Raw genomic sequence first — 21541 nt, 5'->3', positions numbered from 1 at the left:
ACAACCAGCCAATGTCCTTCTCCTTTCAATATAAAAGAAGGTTGAATTCTGACTGGGGTCAGAATTCTCTAGGACATTAGTCTGCCATCTTCTAGGACTCCTGCCTTTCCGAATAAAGTCATTATTCCTTGTCCCAACAGCTCCTCTCCAAATTTATTGGCCTGTCATGCAAACAAGCAGAATGAGCTTGGACTCAGTAACAGTATGATTTATCCTATCAACAATATCAGGAGTCAGATGAGGGACTGAAAACACAGAAAGATTTACCTAAATGAGCAGAAGAAAAAGAAAAGGCCAAATATAGATTCAGATTTGGATTCAAAATCTGATGAATCCTTTACATATTGTAGCTCCTACTGTTTCTAAAAGTATGAGAATCATTTACTTGATGTTCTCAAAATGAGGAGAAAGCTTTAGAATATATTCTTCTGATTAGGTAAAAAGAATAAATTCTAAATAATTTTTATATTATGTTAAACATAATATCTACATCTTCAAGAAAATAATATTTTTCAAAAGATTCTTGATTATATCAGATTTAATAGCAATAGCCATGATATTTTCTGGAATTTTTATATGTCCAGTGTCACATATTGTAATAGTTTCCAGGGTTGCTATAATAGCTATCACAAATTTGGTGTCTAAAAACAACAAAAATGTACTGTTTCACAGTTCTAGAGGATAGAAATCTGAAATCAAGAGATTGGCAGTGTTGCTTCTTTCTAAGGGCTCTGATAGAGAATCTGTCCCCTGACTTCTTTCTAGCATCTGGTGACAGCTGGCAATCATTGCCATTCCCTGGCTTACAGATGCATCACTCTAGGGTCTGCCTCAATATTCACATGGTGTTTTCCCCTTGTGTCTCTTCTCCAACACTTATGAGGATACTGGTTGTATTGGATGAAAGGTTCACTCAATCCCTGTATAACCTCATTTTAATTACATCTGCAGATATCTTATCTCCAAATAAAGTCACATACACAAGTATCAGGGATTAGGACTTCCACATATCTTTAGGGTGGAGAGAACACAATTTAACCCATAATGTGTAGAAATCATGCAGTAGAGATCAGCTAAAAACAATCAAGCAGAAAACTATAAAGCCTGAAAGAGCTCGGTAGTTGTGGGATTATAGATATCTATGTGCATATGTATATGTGTGTGTTTGTGTATGTGCTCATGCATTCAAATTTTCAGGTGGTGTCACAGTTCATGCACTGCTTTTAGATTAGTAGATCCTCCATATCTAAGCCTTCTCAATCCACAGGTTTAACCGACTGTGAATTGAAAAAAAATTTTTTTTTTTTTAATTGCAGAAAGTTCCAAAACACAAAACTTGAGTTTGCCACAAGCTGGCAAATATTTATATTGTACTTATAACAATTTACATTATAAAGGTATTATATGTAATGTATAGATGATTTAAAATATACAGAAGGTTGTGCATAAGTTTCATTTAAATACTACACCATTTTATATGACAGACTTGAACATCTTCAGATTTTCGTATCTGAGGGGGATCCTGGAACCAGTCCCCTGCAGGTACTGAAGGATGACCATGGTTCCTATTTTTGGTAAGGGTATTGTAGAGGAGCAGAATTTGCTACCCCCAAATATGTCTCTTTGGCATATTAATAATCTTAAACTGGTTATTTTTTTTTAAAAAACAACAGACATGGGAAAAACTGAAAACCAAGTAGGAATTATTCTTTTGTAAGAGACATTTACATTTATAAGGGAAATCTCCATTTGTAAGTGTGTCTCTCTGGATGTACTGGGAAGAGGAGAGTGATCAAATCTCTAGAAACTCTTATCAGTGGAGAAGGTAATTACTTAAATCTGTATAACAACCTTACCCTGGTTTACTGTGCTTTCCTGGTAATTCCCATGTCTGATTCCCCCAACATCCCCTTTTGATGTCAGCTGAAATGGTATTTAAGGTAAATTACTCAATTTTCCTGGGTCTCTCCCAGGTATACATATTATAAAATTTGTGTTTGTTTTTCTCCTGTTAATCTGTCTCGTGCCAATTTAATTCTCAGACCAGCCAGAAGAACCTAGAAGTGTAAAAGAAAATTTCTTTCTCCCTGAGAATATAAAGCTGTAGAAAGCTAGGAATTTGAGCAGACTGTTTCAATGATCTGGTATTCATTTCCTTCCTCTTCTCTATCTACAAATAATTTACCAACTTTAAGATTTCCTAGCTGGAGATTTATCTTCAAGAAATCTTTCTAGACCTTGCCTTTGGGACTTTACTCTCCAAGAAATGTCTCAGAATGCTCCAATATTTTAATTAATTTTTTGTTGTTGTTTTGGGAAAGTGTAAATTTGTTATCTTTTTCATACAAGTAGGAGTTTATCAATACTTTCTTGAGGAACTTTAATCGTGAATAGTCATTATACTGAGGGTCCTTTATTTTAATTTTATAGTATTTAAATATTTTTTGTAAATATTTTCCCAATAGCTAAAATTAAACCTTTGTAATTATGAGGGTATAGTTAATATAGAGTATAGAATATACAATATAAATCTGAAAGCAGCTTCACAGAACGCTAAAGGCCCTTATTTTACAGTTTTATTGGCACAGAGTTAAGAAGCAATTCATATGGAAAGCTGGAATAAGACTCTTTAAGTCAACAGTAATTTAATTTTTTAAAAAGTGAAACACGTCCCTCATATCTTACAAAGATCCTTTGCCTAATGTGCACAAATCAGCAGTTCATTTGGAGCATAACATATTAGTTAAACTGTTTAGAATTCAAGTCTTTCTGTTTTCTGTAGGCGTTTTTATTTGTGTATCTCTTGTTCATTTTCTATGGGTCTGATATACGCTTGCCTATAGAGTTTAAAAGCAATTTTGAAACCTGATAGTTATTTTATTTTACTTATATAGTTTTTTTCTGTAATGATATTCTCATAATCCACTAATGCTCATACATCTTAAAAATGTTTTATTTGCTTTCCGTTTAGAAACTAAATTAGAGTAGTAAAAAGTACCCATGGTATCTGTCTCTCTTATTTTAGGTGCGCAGCCTCTGGCTTTCATGTGACATAGATTCCAAAGCAAGCATAGAGGTAGACAATAATTATTAATTTTTATTCTCCCCTTCTTGCTCAGAAGGTGGTAAGCTAAATTCTATACTAAATTTGGAGAAAATAATATTACCTCTGTGATCCATATTCTTCCTCTTATCTCCTGAAGTAGGCTTAGTGCCCAATGAACTAGTGAACACAACCATGTGAAAGCAGCCATGGAGCACACATCATGAACATGTTATCAAATCATATCCCACTGCTTGTGGCTTACAAAGTCAATACTCACAACTGTTGATAGAAAGGAACAGTTCCTTTAATCAGGATGCTGGCAATCTGGGGAGATAGTGGACTCAGAATCCCCAAAAACCACCTCCGAAGATTCTGCCTGGACATGAAAGCTTTTAAAGGGAAAGAGGGAAGTAATCTTAATTAATCATTGAGATAGGCGGTCAGAGTCATTCCCATCCTCCACTATGTGCAGGCATGTGTGCAGGCTGTGGACTCCTCATGATCTTTCTTTAAATGCTATCTTGTTCACACAGCTTGATTGCAAGATTACTTGAGGGGAAGCTAAGAAAGAGATCTGCTCATCAATTAATTACTTATTCTTCATCTATACTTCTTCAATCTATGGAAAAAAAGAACACAACATGCTAGGCAAAGTATTGTGTGATCAAAAGATTTGAAAGGTGTCCTAAGGCTGGAGATGAGTAGAACATGTGGGTACCTGGTTTAAGGTCGGTGACAAGACCAAAGGGGCGCCATCTACAAAGGGTTCATTCTTACAACGAGCTTTTTCCTGCCAAAAGCTGCTTACAAGCATTGCAATGAAGTGTGGAAACAGGAGTCATCCAGTTCTTCTCCAAACCCAGATTCTGGCTTGTGAAGTCAAGTGTTTGGAAGATATAATTAACTTTCAGGTGCATGCAATTCATAAAGAGTGTCGTATGGAGGGAAGTTTACAACCAAATTCTAAAGTATAGTCCATAGCTAAGAGCTCTGTGAGATGTTACTGGGTGATATGAAGGGGAAAAATGTATTTCAGGAACAAATAATTTGGGAAAATTGTGAGTTAAACAGAATAAAATAGGTTTACCTAGTTCAGAATATCTTAGATCCCTGAACATGATAATGTGCATTGTAAACCACTAAAATTTGGCATATACTGTGTAGTTAATTGGTTCTGTCCCTAATTCCTATGTGAGGATGTGGGGCTTTTCCCCACACCTACCTGGAGATAGCATCAGATTCAACAGGTAAAGGTCTCAATCCCAAAAGACTGCCCTCCACTTCAGATGCCAATCACAGCCTAGGTTACCTGTACTTCTAACACACTAGCTACAGATTGGAGGTTCCAACAACCCCCTCCAACTCAGGATGCCAATCACAAGTCCAGTTATTAGCTGTATTTCTGAAAACTGGCTGTAAATCAGAGGTGCTCATTGAAAAGGACATAACTCAGCAACAGCCAGATGGAAGAGACAAATAGTCAAGGTGTGTGGAAAACTTTCATGCTCCCTGATAATGCCACTCTCCCAAAATCCCTACTTGTTCATGAACTTGGAAGCTCTGGGAACCCCCTCTTTTTGAGATTTTATGGGGGCTTCATTACTACATAAGCATGATTGATTAAATTATTAGCTGAACAATGGGCTTGTGTGCCTCAGGCACACAAAGTCAAATTCTGAGAGTGAGTGTTAGGAACAAAGTAAGGGTTTATTGCAGTACACCAAGCAAGCTAGTGGAAGACAAGCCTCAGATCCACTCCAACTTGGTCTGTGAATTGGGGGTATTTTTAAAGAGGTAGAACAAAGAAGCTGAAATGAATCATTCTCTTGTGACTTTTTTTAAGGTAAGAAGTAGATTTGTTTAGAGAGATACACATTCCATAGGCTGAATGTCCATCTCAGAAAGTGAGAACTGCTTGTGACATTTCTTAATCATAGTTTCTGGAGTCAGGATGTCTACTTTACAAGTCTCTGGTCTGGTGGTTCACGACCTTGGGGTTTGTTAGCTCATCTTGTCTTAGAGAAACAACCCAAGTCTCTACATTAATGATATTATCAACAACAGCAATTTTAGCACATTAATGATGTTATTGACTCCAGCAATTTAAGTCATCTGGCTCTGGTTGATTACTGTGTTCAGTTAACACAGAGGACAAGAAATTGAATAAAGTTTTGGATAGAGTAGTTGATTATAAACTCAGGAGGGGAACTTGGTTTTATGGGGGCTTGGTTTCACTAGTAGGCTATCTTCTCTGTTAGCCCCAATTTTGCCAGATGGGGTGAAGGCACATCCTTCCCTATCAGGACCTTAGAAATTATGACATAAAAGTTAAAAACACAGTTTCTTGATTAAGAATCATCCCCCCACTTCCATCCCTGGTAGTTGCAACCCTGATCCTATGACCACATTATCAAGTAGGGGGAAAAAATGCTGAGGTGACGTGTGGAAGAAAGAGCACCACCATCCTTCCCCACCACTGTTCCCCATGTCTACCAGAAAAACAAATCTATCCAGTGGGGACATCACTTCACCCCACTCATGTTCATGTTGAATGTGAGCACATATTTGTGAAGGCACTTAAGCCAACCCTTCATGTTCTAATCTCCCCTATTTAGACAACCAATGTTTTCTTTGTCCATTATAAGTTCCTGTTAAAACTATTACTCTGAGAAAAATATCTCTCTTTCCATTGTTGGACATTAGGGGCTGTAAAGTGTGTTCCTTCATCTGAAGAAATGACTGTGAGCCATTCAAATAGGTGCAATATCTTCTCTTCCAGTTCTTCCATAACACTGTGAGTATTTGTATCTACCACTGGGTAAGCAAAGCTCAGTCCATGGTCAGTGTCTATTCTTGTCAAAACCCACTGATGAACTTATTTACAAAACAGTAATAGACTCACAGACATAGAAAGCAAATTTATGGTTACCAAAATGGAAGGGGGGAGGGATAAATTAGGAGATTGGGATTATCAGATACACACTACTATATATAAAATAGATAAACAACAAGGTTCTACTATATAGCACAGGGAAATATATTCAATACCTTGTAATAACCTGTAAGGAAAATAATCTGTAAAATTACATACGTGTGTGTGTGTGTGTGTGTACTGAATCACTTTACTGTACACCTGAAACTAACATAACATTGTAAATCAACTATATTTCAATTTTTAAAAAATGAGAAAAAAAGACCCATTGGCAGCTCCCAAGCATTAGTCTCACTTGCCAGCTGTGATCAAGACTTTCCCATCAGGGACTCTGCCACATAGCCATTTATAGTCTTTGTCTCTCTTGTTAGACAGAACAGTCATTGGCATTTTGTGCATCAGAGAGTACAAGAGGGCTATGTTTAGATTCAGCCCACCTCTGCATCACTACAGTACCACCATATCCACTCATTTCATGGACACCATAAATGAGCACACAAAGGTATCTGCTTGTAGATTCTAATCACCTTCTGAACCTGAAAGGATTTCTTCTGATGAGTATCAACCTGTTCTACTTTAATGTTACCCTCAGATTCCCATAGTCATTTCAATAGAACTGTGCCCCATATGGACATTTCTTTAGTAAGCTACATTTCCATTGCCCTCCTGCCTGAACATTTGACCAGAACAATGGCCACCACCCACAAGTCAGTAAAAATTGAAACATAGGAGATTTTTACCACTGTTCATTTTTTCCATAACTGCTAAGAAAGTAACATGTGATTCAGCCCACTGAGCTGATTTGTTTTTACCTTGTTCAGTCAGAGCAGTGGCCTCCCAAATAGGATATTGTCCATTCATTTTGAAACTGCCATAGAAAAACCAAGCAGCTTTATTTGGTCAGTAAAGAGCAGTTTGGTACTGCTCATGTGACAATAGTAGCAGTTCCTCACACAGTTCCAGAGTCATTCTTAGGTGAAAAAAATCTCCCTGCTTGTAAGTACCTCTTCATAGCAGTCTCCAGGCAGCATGATCCTGTATAAACCTTTTGCATTATATTATGAAACTCTTCTGGGCACTGCCATCCCCATTAGCGTGTTTATCTGGCATCATCCTAGACATTATAACTGTTTCATATTTTAAGACCATTTTATGTCCTTCAGTCATAGGGGTAGCTTCAATTAAGAATGTCCAACACCAAGGTAGGAAATGCCCCTCAAATGGAAATTTTCTAGTCCAAAGTCCTAGTAGTCATTGCTGGAAGTGATCACAGGTTTTTGCAGTCTGTGCTCCACATAGGTCTATCACACAAAGAATTTGTTCCTTCCCCCACTCCAGTTTCTATTTTATACTGTGTAGGTTCAGGGAATCTTGCTGGTTTCAGTTTAGCATGTCCAATTAACATTGCCTAAAGGACAGATTTACATGCCTTCTGTTTACAGTATGGTCAGCTCTCCTTATCTGCAGATTCAACCAACTTCAGATCAAAAATATTAAAGAAAAAAAGTTCCAGGAAGTTCCAAAAAACAAAACTTGAATTTGTCACACTGGCAACTATTACATAGCATTTACATTGCACTAGGTATCATAAATAATCTAGAGATGATTTAAAGTGTATGGGAGGATAGAGACCAACCTCACCCACCAGCAGGCAGACAACAGAAGCAAGAAAACTATAATCCCACAGCCTGCAGAACTGAGTCTGCAGGCACAGGTTGAGACCTACCCTGGGGCCAGCTAGCTGGTCCCTGGACCTTGGGTGATAAAAGGGGAGTGCACTGCTGGGACACATAAGACATCCCCTATAGAGGGCTACTTATCCAAGGTAGAGAAACATAAGTAACCTTCCACATATATAAAAATACAAATAGATATTTAGACAAAATAAGATGGCAGAGGAATATGTTCCAGATGAAGGAACGTAATAAAACCCCATTAGAACAACTAAGTGAAGTGGAGATAGGCCAGACAGATCCTGCTCCTGATTTCAAGGAGTTTATATGCTAGATGGATACAGAAGATACTAAGTCACATGTTTACATAATTATATATTTGATTATAATTTTAGTAAGGGCCAAGGGTAGAAATACAGGAAGATAAAAGGATATGGCACAAGGGTCCCAGGCTTGACTCCAAGGATCAACCAAGAAGGGCTTTCTTAATCAATGGTAGAGGATCAAATTGCCCCTCCCTCCAATTATCTTCTAAAACATTAGAGATTAGTCATGATTCCAGGAAGGGTTTGAAACCCAATGACTGTAATTGAATTCCTGTCATTTTGTCAGAATGAGGCATAAAAATAGATATCATTTTGGCTTATTAGAAAATAAAGTTACATTTCTTACATACAAGAGGTTTTGGACTCTGATTTATACCTACTGTACTTGCGTACACTAAGTTGTTGAAAATGATTATGTCAGATACATTTATTTCCTTTGTAGAAATATGTGTGCTTTTACAGGGAATTAGCCATCTGAAAACAACTGAAAAAACTGCTTGAAAACTCTTTGGCTTTTGTTTCTGCAAAACACAGTTCACATTCTTTGGTAGAGTCATTAAAAATACTTTTCATAATTTTTCCACAAGCCTGTCTTTTCCTACTTTCCTAGGACTATTGAACATTCCTCTTGACACCCTTGGTGTTTTCACCTGGTCGAGTTTCTTTTCCATATGAAACCTATTTTCATAGTTTCATTTCTCCATTCATGTGTTTTAGTCAACTTGAATTGCTTTGTTTGCTTTCTCTTACTTTTATGTTCATTATATATTCCAAGGCTAAATATGTTCGTTGTGAGGCTTTTCCCAAACAACCCATCTCAAATCAATGCTATCAATTTCCTACTTTGCTGTTATAAAGTAGCACATTTTCCTATCACTAATTTAGTATTCTGAAGTATTTGGAGACAAAAAGCATACACTTTAGTTGTCTTCATTAACAACATTGATTATATGATTGTTCAAATTTCTACTTGACTTCTCTTTTATCTAGATATAACTATTATGAAACTAATTTAACGTGAAACAGTATAATGCTTCATACAACTAAAATGTGGTCTCAAAGGTATAATTATTTCAATTATATTTGCAATTTTAGAAAACCATTTACTTGGAGCAGTTATAAGCAGCAATTTGTAGTGGTTAAGAGACAAGACTCTAAACCAGACTATCTCACCTTGACTTTTGGTTCTGCCACTTACTACCTGTATGACCATGAGCAAATGATTTCAACATTTTGTGCCTTCAGTTCCTGATCTGTTAAATGGGGACATTCATAGTACTTGACATAGAGTCTTGTAATGAGATATAAATGGATGTAATGAGGTTAGAACAATGTCTGGCACATGGTAATCTCTTAGCACATTTTACCTATTAATATTGTAAGTCGTGATTATAGTGGTTGGAAGAGAAGACAAGGGGTCAGTGTTGGTGATAGTATATGCCAGACAATATGCTTGTTATTTCTTCCATCAAGGAGTTGTAGTCTACTTAAGGAACAAAAACACAAGCAGATCAATGCGCACCACTGTGTTTGGTGCCACAGTAGAGGAAGGCACATAGGAGATTGGGAATATTCTCAGAGATGCACTAGAGAAGAGAAACCATTTTGGGTGAGTTATGGAGTTCTACTAGAAGTTAGCAACAAAGAAATGGAAAAGCAGTGTCCCAGGTACATACAGGCACACATGAATGCAGGGGGCCTGAGACACCAGGGCACATTGAACCTCTGTCTGTAATATATCAGTGATAGTCTATACTGTGGTCAACAGAGGAAAATACATTTTAGATTGTGAAAGGGTTTATGTTCCATGGGAAGATGTTTGGATTTTACATAGAATACACTGGAAAAAAATTAACCATTAGAATTTTATTATTGGATAATTAGTCTAAAGCTATTATTTGCCATGAGTATGGACAATGGGTTAGGAGGCAATGAGGTAGGAGTAGGTAAGGCAACTAGAAAGTTACTGCATTAATTCAGAAATAACCAGCAAAGCCCTGGATAGAACTAGGAGCAGTATATAGAATACAGAGGTATCCTTTGAATAATATCAAGAGGGCTGAGAAGAGTAGAGAATCTAGAGGTGAAGATGGGAGATTATGAGGTTTTGGAATGTTTGCATAAATAACATGTTACAGGGAAGTTTAACTTGAGAAAAGATAAAAGAGAATATATAATTGACTAATGGTTCTAAAAGTTAAATATTTTCTGGCTTAAAGTAGTTTTGGTTAGTCAACAAGTGTCCTGAATTTGGAGACCACACTAAATGAATAAACTTAGAGCTAAGTAACTATTTGTTACTGAAACTATGAGGATACTGAGGATACAACTTATAATATATTATAACTTACATAACATATTTTGGGAAACAAAATAGAAAGTAAACAAATGAGTAAACTCTCTATGCCCCTGGAATCATGCGGATTATTTTACACATACATTACAACACAAAAAACAATCCTATGGAATGCATATTAATATCCCACTTAAATATGAAGAATATGACATTAAAGCCATTTAAATCATTTGTTTAAGGTCTTATAACTAGGAAGTATCACAGCCAGGATTCAAATTCTAATGAAACTCCACATATTTTATTCCTAAACAAACACATTTCACTCCTGATAAAGTAAAACAACATTAAAAAACATGCAGCAAATACAGTTTGTACAGGAAACTCACATTTCTTCTCCTATATGAGAAGAAGAGGCTACTTTAGTATTAACACATTAATAAATATTGTACTCCTAATAATGTGCTGATGCTTGATAGAAGTCCAACTTCAAAATATGGCAAGTATTGGCTTTGCATGTAAGAAATATATAAATTTTTGGACTTTGACCTCAAAGAACGTTTAGAAAATGCAACTAAAATTAGAAGGCAGAAAGTAGAGCTACAATGGCAACATGATACTTAATCAAGAGTACAATTTTGGGCTTCCCTGGTGGCGCAGTGGTTGAGAATCCGCCTGCCGATGCAGGGGATACGGGTTCGTGCCCCGGTCCGGGAGGATCCCACATGCCGTGGAGCGGCTGGGCCCGTGAGCCATGGCCACTGAGCCTGTGCGTCCGGAGCCTGCGCTCCGCAACGGGAGAGGCCACAACAGTGAGAGGCCCGCGTGCCACAAAAAAAAAAAAAAAAAAAAAAAAAGAGTACAACTTTGTTGCTGATGTCCAAGATGGCAGAGTAGGAAGAACCTGAGCTAACCTCTTCCCATGAACACACAAAAATTAAAACTATTTACAAAGGAACTATCTATGAGAACTACCTGGAGACTAGCAGAAAAGATTTTCCACAACAAAATACATAAAAAAGGAACCACAACACAAAAGATAAGAGGGGCAGAGATGCAGTATAGTTAGGACCCACACACCAGAGTTAGCAACTTGCAATTGGGAGGAATATCACAACTGTAAAGGTCCTCCTCAAAGAGTGAGAGCTCCAAGCCCCACATTAGAGTTGCCAGCCTGGAAATCCTGCACTGAGAAGATGAGTCACCAGAATATCTGCTTTCAAAACCATCTGGAATTATGTTTGGGAGAGCCACAGGATTATGGACACCAAGACTCTGGTTTCAAAGGGTGCACCCAAAATCTATTACACTCCAAGTCCCAGCATAGAGGCTGTAATTTGAAAGAAGCTTGACTCAGATTCAGATGATCTTAGAGAGCCTCCTAAAGAGACAGGAGGTAACTGAGATTTTCCCTGAGGATGGAGATGCTAATGCTATCCATTTTGATGAGCTAGTTCTACTGCAATAACACTGACATTGGCAAGCACCATTTTGGAAAGTCCTCTCTGTGCTATTAACACTGGGGACATGGTCCACAAACCAGCAAACTGGCATCAACCCCAAACCTCCCTCCACCCACCAAGACACACAGACAGCTGCATGGGGATCTGTATCCACTGTGCACTGGGCCAGCACAAGGCCCATGCCTCAAACTGCTGGGCCTCACATCCAACTGCATGGGAAGAGTTCAAGGTAATGATCATAAAGATACTAACTGAACTCAGGAGAAAAATGAATGAATGTAATGAAAATTACAACAAAGAGTTAGAAAATATAAAGGAGATTCAAACAGAACTGAAGAATAAAATAACTAAATAAATAATACACTAGAAGGAATCAACAGTAGATTAGATGATACAGAGAAACAGATCAGCAATCTAGAAAAGAGAGTAGTGGAAATCATCTAAGCTGAACAGAAAAGAGAAAAAATAATTAATGATAGTTTAAGAGACCTCTGGAACAATATCAAGCATAATAACATTTACATTATAGGGACCCCAGAAGGAAAAGAGACAGAGAAAGGGCAGAGAAGTTATTTGAAAAATAATAGCTGAAAAATTACCTAATCTGAGAAAGGAAACACACATGCAGGTCCAAGAAGCACAGTGAGTCTCAAACAAGAAGAACCTAAAGAGGCCCACGGTAAGGTACATTATAATTAAAATGTCAAAAATTAAAGAAAAATAAAGAAACTTAAAGCAGTAATAAAAGCAACTAGTTACACAGAAGGGAACCCCATAAATCCATCAGCTGACTTTTCAACAGAAACTTTGCAGGCCAGAGAGGTGACACAATGTATTCAAAGTGATGAAAGGAAAAAAGCCTACAACCAAGAGTACTCTCTCTGGCAAGGCTATCATTCACATTTGAAGAAGAGATAAAAAATTACAGACAGTAAAAGCTAAGAGTTTACCACTAATCCGGTATTACAAAAAATGTTAAAGGGGCTTCTTTAAGCAGAAAAGAAAAGGCCACAACTAGAAATATGAAAATTAAGAAAAGAAAAATCACATGGGTAAAAGCAAACATACAGCAAATGTAATAATCAACCACTTATTAAGCTAGTAGAAAGATTAAAACACAAAAGTAGTAAAATCATCTATTTCCATAATAGGCAGTTAGGAGATATACAAAAGCAAAAGATGTAAAATATGATATCAAAAACATAAATGTTTTGGGTGGGGAAGGAAAAATGTAGGGTCATTAGAATGAATTCAAACATAACATCAACATAAAAAATCATATATATGTATACATATTGTTATATATGAACTTCATGGTAAACACAAACAAAACTATAAAAGAAACACAAACACAAAAAGTGAGGGGAATCCAAATGTAACACTAAAGATAGTTATCAGATCACAAGGGAAGAGAGCAAAAGAAAATTAAAGGAAGAATAAAGAACTATAAAACAACCAGAAAACAATGAATAAAATAGCAATAAACATATACCTATCAATAGTTACATGTAAATGGACTAAATTCTCCAATCAAAAGACATAGAGTGGCGGAACAGACAATAAAACAAGACCCTAGTATATACTGCTTACAAGAGACTCACTTCAGATCTAAAGACACTTACAGACTGAAAATGAGGGGATGGGAAGTGAGGGGATGGAAAAATGTATTCCATTCAAATGGCAACAAAAAGAAAGCTGGGGTAGCTTATAAAAGACTAGACATTAAAACAAAGACTGTGACAAGAGACATAGAAGGACATTGCATAAAGATAAAGGGATCAATCCAAGAAGATATAACAATTATAAATACCTATGCTCCCAACATAGGAGCATATAAATACATAAAGCAAATATTGTCAAACATGAAGAGAGAAATTGGCAGTAATGTAATAATAGTAGAACTTTTAACACCCAATTTACATCAATGGACAAATACTCCAGACTGAAAATCAGTAAGGAAACACTTGCTTTAAATGACAGATTAATCAGCTATATCTAATAAATATATACAGTACATTCCTTCCAAAAACAGCACAATGCACATTCTTTTCACATGGACATGGACAATTCTTCAGAATAGATTACACTCTAGGCTACCCTAGTCCACAAAACAAGTATCAGTAAATTTAAGAAGACTGAAATCATGCCAAGCATCTATCCAACCACAATGCTATGAGACTAGAAATCAACTACAAGAAAGCAACTGCAAAAAGTACAAACATGTGGAGAGCAAACAACATGCTACTGAACAACCAGTGGGTCACTGAATAAATCAAAGAGGAAATTAAAAAAATACCTGGTGACAACAGAAAACAAAAATACAATGATCCAAATCTATGGGATGCAGTAAAAGCAGTTTTAAGAGCAAAGTTTATAGCAATACAAGCCTACCTTATGAAATAAGAATAATCTAAAACAATCGAATTTTACACTTAAATGAACTAAGAAAGAAGAAAAAACAAAACCGAAAATTAATAGAAGAAAATAAATCATAAAGATCAGAGCAGAAATGCATGAAATAGATACTAAAAAATTTAGGAAAAATCAATGAAATAAGACCTACTTCTTTAAAAGGATAAATAAGACTGATAAACTTTTCACAAGACTCACCAAGAAAAAAAAGAGAGGGCCCAAATAAATAAAATCAGGAATGAAAGAAGACAAGTTACAACCCACACCACAGAACTACTAAGGATCATAAATATTACTACAAAAAATTATACACCAATAAAATAGACAACCTAAGAAATTCCTAGAAGTATTCAACCTAAGAAATTCCTAGAAGTATTCAATCTCTCACACTGAATCTGGAAAAAAATATAACATATGCATAGGTCAATTACCAGTAATAAAATTGAATTGATAATAAAATAACTCCAAAAAAAATCAGGATCAGACAGTTTCACAGATGAATTCTACCAAACATTTAAAGAAGAATTAACTATTCCAAAAAATTGCAGAGGGTAGAATGTTTCCAAATTCATTCTATGAGGCCAACATCACCCTGATACCAAAGCAGAAGATATCACAAAAAAAGCAAATTTCAGGCCAATATCACTAATGAACATAGTTGAAAAAAATCTTCAACAAAATATTAATAAACTGAATTCAACAATACATTAAAAGGATTATACGGCATGATCAAGTGGGATTTATCTCAGTGATGCAAGGATAGATCAATATTCAAAAATCAGTCAATGTGATATACTACATAACAAATTTAGAATGAAAATCATATGATCATCTCAATAGATGTAGAAAAAGCTTTTGACAAAATTCAACATTCATGTATGGTATAAACTCTTAACAAAGTAGGTATAAAGGGAATACAAATCAACATAATAAAGGCCATGTATGATAAGCCTACAGCCAACATCATACTCAATGGTGAAAAGCTGAAAGCACTTCATCTAAGATCAGGAACAAAACAAGGATGTCCACCTTCACTACTTTTATTCAACATAAGTATTAGAAACCCTCACCACAGCAATAAGACAAGAAATGGAAATAAAAATAATCCAAATTGGAAAGGAAGAAATAAAACTGTCACTGCTTTCAGATGCCATAATACTATAAGTAGAAAATTTTAAAGATGTCACCAAAAACTATTTGGGCTAATAAATGAATTCAGTAAAGTTGCTGGATACAAAATTAACATACAGAAATCTGTCATATTTCTATACAATAACAACAAACTTTCAGCAAAGAAATGAAGAAAAATATACCATTTACAACTGCATCAAAAAAAGAATAAAATCCTTCAGAAAAAAATGTAACTAAGGAGATAAAAAGCCTGTACTCAGAAAATTATGACACTGATAAAAGAAATTGAAGACAACACAAACAAATGGAAATATATACCATACTCATGGATTAGAAGAATTAATATTGTTAAAATGACCATACTAGCCTAAACAATCTCCAGATTTAATACAATCTCTATCAAAATAACAATGGCACTTTTCACAGAAATAGAACAGATAATTTAAAATGTGTATGGAAACACAAAAGACTCTGAACAGCCAAAACAATATTGAGAAAAAAGAACAAAGCTGGAAATATCACACTTTCTGAGTGCAAGCTACACTACATAACCACTGTAATCCAAAGAGTGTGGTTCTGGCACAAAAGCAGACACATAGATCAGTGGAAGAATAGAGAGCACAGAAATGAATGCACACTTTTATGGTCAAATATCTATGACAAAGTGGCAAGAATATAAAATGGGGAGAAAAAAGCCTCTTCAATAAATGGTGTAAGGAAAAATGGACAGCTACATGCAAAAGAATCAAATGCCTACTTTCTCACACCATATACAAAAATACCCTAAAAATTAAAGATGTAAATATAAGACATGCAATTATAAACTTCTTAGAAGAAAACCTAGGCAACAGAGTCTTTAACATAGGCCTTAGCAAAATTTTTTGGATCTGTCTCCTCAGGCACAGGAACCAAATGCAAAAATAAACAAAAGGGACCACATTACACAGAAACGTTTTTGAACAGTGAAGGAAATTATCAACAAAAAGAAAAGGCAGCCCACTGAATGCGAGAAGATATTTGCAAATGATATATTTCATAAGGGTTTATTACCCTTAACATACAAAAATCTCACACAACTCAACATCAAAAAAGCAAACAATCCAATTACAAAGTGGTCACAGAACCTGAATTGACATTTTTCCAAAGAAGGCATAAAGATGGTCAGCAGACACATGAAAAGTTGCTCAACATCACTTATTATCAAGGAAATGTAATTCAAAACCACAAAGGTATATGCTCTCACATCTGTCATAATGGCTATCATCAAAAAGAAAACAAATAAGTGCTGGTGAGGATGTGGAGAAAAGCAAACCTATTGTTGGTGGGATTGTAAACTGGTAGAGCCAATATGGAAAACAGTATGGAGATTAATCAAAAATTAAAAATAGAGCTACCACACCATCCAGCAATTCCACTTCTGTATATTTTTCCAAAGGAAAAGAAAAAATATTAATTCAAAAAGTTATTTGCACTCCTATGCTCATTATACCGTTACTCACAATACCTAAGATATAGAAGCAACCTAAGTGCCCACCAATAGATGAATGGATAAAGAAATTTTGGTATCTATACATACAATGGTATATTACTTAGTCATAAGAAGAATGAAATCTTTCCATTTGTGACAACATGGATGGACCTAGAGGGTATTATGCTAAGTGAAATGAGTCAGAAAGAGAAAGACAAATACAGTATAACCTCACTTATATGTGGAATCTAAAAAACAAAACAAACAAAACAGACTCATAGATAAGAACAAACTAGTGTTTGCAAGAACCGGGGGTGGGGGGAGTTGGGGGCAAAATAGGTGAAGGGTATTAAAAGGTATTAATCTCCAGTTATAAAAAAAAAAGCCATGTGGATGTAATATGCAGTACAATGAATATCTTTAACAATATTATAATAATTTTGTATAAGGACAGATGGTTACTAGACTTATTGTGGTGATCATTTCTTAATGTATGTAAATGGAAACTCACTATGTAATACCCCTGAAACTAACATAATACTGTATCTCAAACATATTTTAATTTAAAAAGGCACAATTTTGCCATAGTCTGAACTTATTTTCACCTGTATAAGGATAAATAGAATGTATCTAAGGTTTCATCTTTGGAAGATGTAGAGTATTATGAAGAAATCAAAGAGATCTTAATGGCTTTCCCACCTGATATCCATTACTTAAAAAACTTTGTGCATTTCTTTTTATATCAGAGAAAAGGAAATAAAGTCAAACATTTCCCCCACCCCGTGCCTTAAACATGGAATGAAAGAGGGACTGGTCCCAGTCTCCCATTAAATCCACCCTTCACCCAACTCTCCCTTCCCTCAAAGTTGCAAGGTTAGAAAAAAATTATGTTGTTTCTCCCCTGGCAATAGTCCCAGACTGCTATGCAGCCAAGAAGGAAGGGGAGGGGCAGATGAGGGAGAAGGAGTTCTCTCCCACACAGAAGACCCGTTCCCAGGCAGAGAAGCTACCCTGGCAGCCTGCTGGAGGGGTGGAGGTAGCTTTTGTGGCAGGGATTAGAGAAGAACTCTGAAATCTTTTCCTTAAACCTGATATATGTATGTATTTACCGTTATAAAGGAAGGGAGGAGTTTGGGATAACATTGGTCCCTCAAAGGCAGGAAATGAAAGTCATATAGCACCCCTGTCTTGGTCACATTTTCCTAACTCTTAGCTCCTAAAACCTTTGGTGGGAAAAGAGGAAACAGGAAGTGGGGGGTGGAGGGAATGTTTGAGGATTTAAACCCACAGCTCACTCCGAAAGAAGGTGAGACGGCAGAGGCGGGGAGGCTGGGTACCCCCATGAAAACAGCCCTCAGAAAGACTTATGAGAAGCAGTCACTCATACCCTGTCTCTCCACCTCTCCCCATATCATCACCCAGCCAGGCAGGGGCTCTTCCTAACCCATCTTCTCCAGCATGCTTCAGGGCTTCTCATCCTCCTCCTGCCACTGGTCATCCTCCTGCATAGCCTTCATCACACTCTCTTGGAGCTATCCTGGACATCACCCTTCATCAAAAATGCCTCTGAGATGAAGCAGGCCTTCTCAAAGTTGAAGATGATGTCCAGCTTGAAATATTTGTCCAGGAGCTCCACATATTGGTCAGTCAGTTCCAGAGTTGAAACCGTGTACAAACCACTGTGTCCTTTTCTTTTGAAATAAAAGGCTGAACCAAGAGTTAATGATGGGGAAATGTGAAGATGTGGAACAAACAATAGCTGTTGGGCTGGGGAACTGGTAACAATTTAGACTATAAATCTGCCACATAGCAGTTCCCTGAAAGATATAGATAAAGGCTTGACACACATTCCTAAGTTGTTTGTACAGGAAGCAGACCTCCACCAGATGAAAAATGCTGACTGCGAGAACATAGAACCTAGACTGGTTGGAACCAGAAGGTTGATGATGCTGACTCTCCATTACCTCACTACCAAGCAATCAGAAGAATGAACATGAGCTGATCATACCCCGCTCCTTGAACCATTACTATAAGGCTCCTCACTACCCCCTCCAGGACAGGATAGACAGTCTTGAGGGCAATAGCCTGCTGTGGCTCCCTTTGCCTGGCAAAACAATAAAGCTATTCTTTCCTGTTTCACCCAAAACTCTGTCTCTAAGATTCAATTCGGTGCCAGTGTCGAGAGGCCAGGTTTCAGCAACAGCGTGACGGGCTCATTGTCTTGACCCCTGATTGCACAGTAGAAATAGAGTCTGGCATGTTTCTTATAGACAACTTTGAGGTTTCTTCACTCCAGGAAGTTGCATATCCAGAGCTTGCAAACTAGAATAACCACATACACTCCTGAACCATCTTCTTTTGCTTCATGTCTGACATGGCCAGATACCATTTTTGCAGCCACAACTTTCCCAGCAGGCTGAACATCAGCTTAAATCACATCATTTCACAGCTTCCAGGTCTGCACATCCCTCTTAACATAGTAGATGCCAGCTCCACTCCCTTACTTAACCTTTACTTATCTTGTTTTCTCCCTCTCACTTGAAGCCTAGCCTGGTCTGGAACCTTCTAAAAAGTCTAACTCAAAGTAATAAAAGGTCAGAAGCTTATCTCCTTATTATGAGTGCCTTAGGGGTCAACAGTCTTTTGACAAGGATAACTGCTTTCTGATGCCTTTATCTGGAACCCACATGTCAGAATTGCTTGGGGCTTTCACATTCAGGGATCAGCTCCTACTGCCACAGCTGACATTTCTGTTTTGTCCATGAGCTGAACTTTGGTGAACTTGGGAAATAATTTTTATTTTACAATAAAGTATATATAAGGAAATTTCAGAGCAGCCAGTCTTATGTTGTAGATGTCTTATGAATAAGCAAATACATCTTTTATCCAGTTTTCCAAAACATTTTTAGAGCTACTTAAAATAACAGTAATTTAACTTGAATTGAATTTGAAAGCAAAACAAAGTCATTCTTTTCTCATGATTGCTTGATTCTAGATTTCAAATTTGTCTTTGTGTATAATTATAATCTCTTGAGTTTCCTTCACAAATGAAATAGCAGATGGATTCTGTAAAGCCTGTGTTACATACCGTTGAATAATTTACACTATCAAGTATCTATTTTTCCATCTAATCAAGGTTTTAAATAGTGAACAAAACTAATATTTCAATGGTAAAATAAAACCTTGTGTTATTGCTACAAGAATGGAAACCATGTAATAATGTTCAGCATGTCACTTTTGGTACTAGAATGCTTGGGTTTTATCATACTAAGTGAAGTAAGCCAGTCAGAGAAAGACAAATATATGATATCACTTTTATGTGAAATCTAAAAAAAAAAAAACGTTACAAATGAACTTATATACAAAACAGAAATAGACCCACAGACATAGAAGACAAATTTATGGTTACCAAAAGGAAAGAGAGGGGGAGGGATAAATTAGGAGTTTGGGGTTAACATCTACACAATACTATATATAAAATGGATAATCAACAAGGACCTACTGTTTAGAACAGGAGACTATACTCAATATTTTGTAATAACCTATGAGGGAAAAGAATCTGGAAAAAATAGATATATATGTATGTATAACTGAATCACTTTACTGTACACCTGAAAACTAATACAACATTATAAATAAACTATACTTCAATTTTTAAAAAGGCAAAAAATAAACAGATAAACAAAACAACAAAAAACAAAAGTAATACTTGCTCCACAATTTACTAAGTGTGGGGCTATGAGAAAGTATTTCATTTAATTGTACCTCAGTTTCTTCATCAAAATGTACTTTATATTGTATCTGAAGCAGTTAGCATATTACTTGGCATGTAGTGTGCATTCATTAAACATTATTATTTATCCATTCAATTCCCACAGTGAGGTTTGGAGAAGGGTTAGGCCAAATAATTTGTGAGTTGCCTAGCTTTATTTTTTCTGTTGCCAAATATAAGATGATAGGTCCAGTGGGGTACTGAGCTGACTTCTACTGGGAGAACCAGTTGTGAAATTTTCAGGAATTTGGGGAGTTGATTGGTGTTATGTTGGTAGCTTAAAATTGGCTATGATAGGAGTACTTAACCAATCATTCCCAAAAGGCAGTTGCTAAACATTTACCAGGATGATATTGAAGTTAGCTTTGTTATCCAAATCAGTAGTTTTCTCTTGCTCTGATCTAAAGGATCTTTAGACTGGTTATAGAAAATATTATATTCATTTAAAAAAAAAGAAGAATTTGGAAATTTTCTTCAGTTTATAGAAACAATTTTCTATACTGTTAAATGTTTGTTCACCTAAAACAGGACTCAGACATTTACTCCAAGTTATTCATCCAAGAGAAATGAAGGCATCTGTACACAAAAAGAATTGTTCAAGAATTCCCTAGCAACATTATTAATTATGGCCAAAAACAGAGTTCTTTTAAAAGGAGAGTATATTAAAAAATTGTTTTATACTCAAACAAATGAATACTACACAATAATAAAAAGAAATGAATCACTGATGCTTAAAACAAAGTGAAAGAATCTAACAGAATTAGAGTTGATTGAAAGAAGCCAGACAAAAAAATGTGTAGCATATGACTTTATTTATATAAAGATTAAGACCAGACAAAAGTAATCTATAATGAGAGAAATTAAAACTGTTGTTGCTTTTGGTGGGTTCGAGTTGTGGTGGCGGTGATTGAGCAGAAGGAGAATGATAGAAATTTCTGGGGTGATAGAAACATTCTATATCTTAAAATGGTTGTTGGCTACATGGATACACACATTTATCATATGCTATCAAATGTACACTAAAG

General features: G+C 36.1%; 1 pseudogene; it reads right to left on the bottom strand.

Moving 5' to 3' along the window:
• Positions 1-18183: 18183 nt before the first annotated feature.
• On the bottom strand, positions 18184-19186 carry LOC131743295 (AP-1 complex subunit sigma-1A-like; annotated as a pseudogene).
• Positions 19187-21541: the final 2355 nt, after the last annotated feature.

The sequence above is a fragment of the Kogia breviceps genome, chromosome 16, assembly GCF_026419965.1.
Source record: "Kogia breviceps isolate mKogBre1 chromosome 16, mKogBre1 haplotype 1, whole genome shotgun sequence".
Lineage (NCBI taxonomy): Eukaryota > Metazoa > Chordata > Mammalia > Artiodactyla > Physeteridae > Kogia > Kogia breviceps.
The sequence above is the reverse complement of the archived record's forward strand: the minus strand, read 5'-3'. Positions and strand labels throughout refer to the sequence as shown.